This window comes from Anabrus simplex, chromosome 13 (assembly GCF_040414725.1).
Source record: "Anabrus simplex isolate iqAnaSimp1 chromosome 13, ASM4041472v1, whole genome shotgun sequence".
Taxonomy (NCBI): Eukaryota; Metazoa; Arthropoda; class Insecta; order Orthoptera; family Tettigoniidae; genus Anabrus; species Anabrus simplex.
The window spans coordinates 64,540,924-64,547,436 of record NC_090277.1 but is presented as its reverse complement, the minus strand read 5'-3'; positions in this window follow the sequence as shown (position 1 = coordinate 64,547,436).

Sequence of the window (6,513 nt, the reverse complement as noted above, 5' to 3'; positions counted from 1 at the left end):
TATTAGGCGACTTGCATATCTGTGAAGATGAAAGCCCTACCTAGGATGATTTCTAATGCTGAAGATGCCACACACACCCCAGCCCCCGAGCCAATGGAATTAACCAATTAACTAAATAGGCCCTACTTGCGTAAATAATAATAGTAATAAAAGGAGCAGTATATTGACACGATTTTATACTGCTAGCAAAAGACTCGTAATGGAATCTTAATCTGCTTACCCTCCAGGGTTGGCTTTTCCCTCGGACTCAGCGAAGGATCCCACCTCTACCGCCTCAAGGGCAGTGTCCTTGAACTTCAGACTCTGGGTCGGGGGGATGAAACTGGGGAGGATGACCAGTACCTCGCCCAGGCGGCCTCAGCTGCTATGCTGAACAGGGGCCTCGGAAGGGATAGACAAGGAAGGGTGAAGGAAGCTCCCGGCATTTGCCTGGAGGAGAAGTGGGAAACCACGGAAAACCACATCCAGGATGGCTGAGGTGGGAATCGAACCCACCTCTACTCAGTTGACCTCCCGAGGCTGAGTGGACCCCGTTCCAGCCCTCGTATCACTTTTCAAATTTCGTAGCAGAGTCGGGAATAGAACCCGGGCCTCCGGCGTTAGCAGCTAATCACACTAACCACTACACCACAGAGGCGGACAATGGAATCTATGACAGCATATTATTCTGTTTTGTACCTTCACATTAACAGTACAGTGTCCCCAGATATTATATTACTTAGTATGTAATACTTCAAACCTTACGCTTACCATTTTCTGCAATGGTGTTTGAAGAGCTCTTGTTAGACGTCTCTGTGCTTGAATCCCTTCTCTTAATCATCGCTGAAATTAGCGGTTGTTTATAAGCTGGATAATCAGGGAAAGGGCTGGGTACAGATCCTGTTTTTAATTTTCGCGTTTTGCTGGTCACTTTGACATCGTCATTTACGATATGTAGACTGCAAACCACGGAATAATCAGAAGGAATCAATTTACTTCCCTTGCTGTTTCCTTCCCTGGATATAATACTTAACCACTTTCGACGCAATTGTGTACTTGAAGGTATATCATGGAATGAAATATCACGGCATTCTGGTTTCCCTCTCTTTGATTTGCAGAAAGGCACGCAGCAGTACACCATTTTCACTGAAAACAAGTACAGTCTATCCTATTTCCCGCTATTTCATTCCGACAGGTCTGGAGCCGGTTGGTGCTGCCACCTGCTGTGGGTATTTGTAAACGGAGTGTTTCATTTAGTGCCATGTTAAAATGTTGTAATGAGCAGGCAGTATAAGCAGCCATCGGATGCAGATCGAGCAGGCAGTGGCATCAGTAGACTAAGCGCCATTTAACGAAAATTGAGATTTTAGCGCCATCTTGTAGAGGAAGGCTTGAACTATTTATAAAAAATTCCCCACTGCATTACAGGAGGCTGTTAGGTTTTAGTAAACAGAAAACCTAAGCGACAAAGCGGGAATCAGTAAAAATGTATATTGCATCAGTAGACTATGCGACGTTCCAGTTTGCATCATTGGACCAAGCGCCACATTCCTCACATTGCGCGGATAACAGCGTTCTCGATAGTGCTGACATTTTTACGTAGTGATACATTGAGTGGTTTATCAAGCGACGAAGTTCAGCGATGTATCAAGTACTTCCAAAAGTAACGAGAAGGACAATGCTACTAATGCAGCTTGCTAAGAAGGTTGCGTCTGATAATCATTCTCTAGAATTTGATGGTGTATCTCAAGAAGTAAATCTAAATAAGTCAAGACGGGACGACCACGGGAAAGTAGAGTTCCCTTTCACCAGGCATTAATACGTTTTTTGCCAAAAGGAAAACGAATTATCTCTGAAGCCAAACAAAGAGACTTTGGTTCGCTGATGCACCTAATACTTGCAGATGCCAAACAATGTTACTAGAATCTTCAAGCAGATTCTGACATCGTGGATGACGTACATAGGTTTAATGGAGATCCTGATTTCGAGACTGAATGAACTGAGAGCAACAATCTTATTACCTGTCCAGTGATTTGTGTGTATTTATGGGAGAAATTATCTTTAATCACATTTTCTGTCTCAAGCAAAACGAAACAAGGCTTAAAAATATCACGTCAATACTGTACTCTCAGAATATAATAGGCCTATCGTGAAGAAAAATCCTTTCAAAAATTGTACAGACTACAATGGCTCATGTCTTACCAATGTATTTGACTCAGATAAGTTGAAATTCCTCAAATCAGTAAGTCGTTATAGCAACGACTTTAGAGAATAGCTTCCCTTCTAGAATGTCTCCATCTTAAACTTGAATAATGTACCAGAGTTGTGGCGCGGCTCGTGGTGGATCAAGCACTTAGCGGGCCTTTTCAGACAGTAGGAGATTCAGTTTTTAATCATGGCTGCCGCCACGTTATATTTTTTGAAGTTTTACTCAGTAGATACTCAACAGTAAGGGGTTATAGGTGATCGTGATACATTATTCGCACTTGAGAAAAACCTTAAATTGCATCAGTAGACTAAGCGCCATTTCTTCAAGAAAATCTATGTAGTGCGAGTATAAAAATGTTGAAATTTGGTGAGAAGGTACAATATATTATCCTACAACACCAGTAATACCATATTTAGCAAAATTATTTTCGCTCGAATTTACACATAGAACCAAATTTAAACGCGATTATCTCGCAACCAACTTTTGGCGCTTGGTCTAGTGATGCATAACGGCATCCAATTATAAGTTAATGTTTATTAAACACTCGGAAATGTAGAATAATTGTGCAGCCGCAAGAAAATACGGCATAGGCCTAACTAAAGCCAATATTTGGCGTTAGCGTGAAGACAAAGAGCTAAAAAATGCGTACTGTACAAAAAATGCATTCAGTGGTCCGCAATAAGGACGCTTTAAAGAAGTCGAAGATGAAATTGTGAGGTATGTGCACGAAAAAACAAGGGCGGAATGGCCATACCGTGGCGCAATAAACTCGTTCGTTGAATTTCAACGTTCCCGATTAGGCCAATACATCGCTAGCCACTGAATTTGGCCGAACCCGACAAACGAGGCGTGCGTGTAGCGGCAGCCGGTTATATCTGACGCTGCGTAAAAGTAACAGTTTTATAGACAGCAAGAATAATTTCCTGATGGATCGTTGTATTGTAGAGACGCATGGAATAGGTATTGCCGGAAAATTTTCAACGAGTTCTCTTCGGTAATATGATGCCAATGTTAAATTAATCTTCCTTAAACCCGCGGAAATAAAGAATAATTGTGTAGCCGCCAAAAATAAAGACTATTTTTAGATAGTCTAAAAATGCGTAGGCCTACTGTACAACAAGGCATTCATATGATTTTACAAACTTCTTTTTGAGCCTGATTTAAATTTTTTGAAGGAAAAAGTGGGGTTCATAGTGGATTCGGAGATATACGGTACTATCTTTTTTCAGAATGAAATTAAACATACACTTAAACATAGTATCGGATTACGAAACAAACAAGTAAGCCGTAGTGTGGATATCATCTACGGAAACGCAAGTTTTGACAAACTGATTGCCGTTTCATACCGATTTTAAAGTGCATGAAGGGTTTTCCGACTTTTATATCAACATCGGATATAACGACAATCCGCTATAGCGAGTAAATTTTTCGAAGTTATGAATTCTCGCTATAACGGACTTCTACTGTATTTTGTTTCTACCCTCTCGTTCTTAGCCGTCCATGTTATTAATTCTCTTGCTATATGTGCTGAGAGCTACAAGGCGAACCCTATTTTTGTATTATGAGTTGTGCCAGAATATCAATCAATCACTCAATACTGATCTGCATTTAGGGGAGTCGCCCAGGTGGCAGATTCCTTATCTGTTGCTTTCCTAGCTTTTTCCTAAATGATTTCAAAGTAATTGGAAATTTATTGAACATCTCCCGTAGTAAGTTATTCCCATCCCTAACTCCCCTTCCTATAAATGAATATTTGCCCCAGTTTGTCCTCTAAAATTCCACCTTTATCTTCATATTGTGATCTTTCCTACTTTTATTAATGCCATCAAACTTATTCGTCTACTAATGTCATTCCACGCCTACTCTCCGCTGACAGCTCGGAACATACCACTTATAATACCAATATAATGGTCCGTTATTGGACATTATAAATTTTCCAGCTAACTCATTCTTGGTTGCCTGCGTTTCGCCCTCGTGTGCTAAGTTAGCTCGTCAGTTGGGACTTAGCACAACACCCAAGACGCAATGCTAGTGCATACCGTGGAGGCCACCGCATAGGCTATTTGAAGCCACCAGCAATGCCAATGCACTATGAGAGCTATGTCTCATTTCCAAAAATAGATGCCTGCCTGGCCATTCCCTATGGGAATCAACATCTACATCACATACCACTTAGTCAAGCAGCTATTCTTCTTTCTCTCAATTCTTCCCAACCCAAACATTGCAACATTTTCGTAACGCTACTCTTTTGTCGGAAATCACCCAGAACAAATCGAGCTGCTTTTCTTTGGATTTTTTCCAGTTCTTGAATCAGGTAATCCTGGTGAGGGTCCCATACACTGGAACCATACTCTAGTTGGGGTCTTACCAGAGACTTATATGCACTCTCCTTTACATCCTTACTATAACCCCTAAACACCCTCATAACCATGTGCAGAGATCTGTACCCTTTATTTACAATCCCATTTATGTGATTACCCCAATGAAGATCTTTCCTTATTTTAAAACCTAGATACTTACAATGATCCCCAAAACGAACTTTCACCCCATCAATGCAGTAATTAAAACTGAGAGGACTTTTCCTATTTGTGAAACTCACAACCTGACTTTTAACCCCGTTTATCAACATACCATTGCCTGCTGTCCATCTCACAACATTTTCGAGGTCACGTTGCAGTTGCTCACAATCTTGTAACTTATTTATCACTCTATAGAGAATAACATCATCCGCAAAAAGCCTTACCTCCGATTCCACTCCTTTACTCATATCATTTATATATATAAGAAAACATAAAGGTCCGATAATACTGCCTTGAGGAATTCCCCTCTTAATTATTACAGGGTCAGATAAACCTTCACCTACTCTAATTCTCTGAGATCTATTTTCTAGAAATATAGCAACCCATTCAGTCACTCTTTTGTCTAGTCCAATTGCACTCATTTTTGCCAGTAGTCTCCCATGATCCACCCTATCAAATGCTTTAGACAGGTCAATCGCGATACAGTCCATTTGACCTCCAGAATCCAAGATATCGGCTATATCTTGCTGGAATTCTACCAGTTGAGCTTCATTGGAATAACCTTTCCTAAAACCGAATTGCCTTCTATCGAACCAGTTATTCATTTCACAAACATGTCTAATATAATCAGAAAGAATGCCTTCCCAAAGCTTACATACAATGCATGTCAAACTTACTGGCCTGTAATTTTCAGTTTTATGTCTATCACCCATTCCTTTATACACAGGGGTTACTACAGCAACTCTCCATTCATCTGGTATAGCTCCTCCGACCAAACAAAAATCAAATAAGTACTTCATATATGGTACTATATCCCAACCCATTGCCTTTTGTATATCCTCAGAAATCTGATCAATTCCAGCCGCTTTTCTAGTTTTCAACTTTTGTATCTTATTGTAAATGTCATTGTTATCATATATAAATTTTATTACTTCTTTGGCCTTAGTCTTCTCCTCTATCTCGACATTACCCTTGTAACCAACAATCTTTACTTACTGCTGACTGAATACTTCTGCCTTTTGAAGATCCTCACATACACACTCCCCTTGTTCATTAATTATTCCTGGAATGTTCTTCTTGGAACCAGTTTCTGCCTTAAAATACCTATACATACACTTCCATTTTTCACCAAAATTCGTATGACTGCCAATTATGCTTGCCATCATGTTATCCTTAGCTGCCTTCTTTGCTAGATTCAATTTTCTAGTAAGTTCCTTCAATTTCTCCTTACTTCCACAGCCATTTCTAACTCTTATTTCTTTCCAGTCTGCACCTCCTTCTTAGTCTCTTCATTTCTCTATTATAATAAGGTGGGTCTCTACCATTCCTTACCACCCTTAATGGTACAAACCTGTTTTCGCATTCCTCAACACTTTCTTTAAACCCATCCCAGAGTCTGTTTACATTTTTATTTACCGTTTTCCACCGATCATAGTTACTTTTTAGAAACTGCCTCATGCCTGCTTTATCAGCCGTATGGTACTGCCTAACAGTCCTACTTTTAAGACCTTTCTTTCTATCACATTAATTTTTAACTACCACAAAAACATCTTCACGATCACTAATACCATCTATTACTTCAGTTTCCCTATAGAGCTCATCTGGTTTTATCAGCGCGACATCCAGGATATTTTTCCCTCTGGTTGGTTCCGTCACTTTCTGAATCAGCTGTCCTTGCCATATTAACTTATTTGCCATTTGTTGGTCATGCTTCCTGTCGTTCGCATTTCCTTCCCAATTGACATCTGGCAAATTCAGATCTCCCGCTACAGTCACATTTCTTTCCATGTCGTTTCCCACATAGCT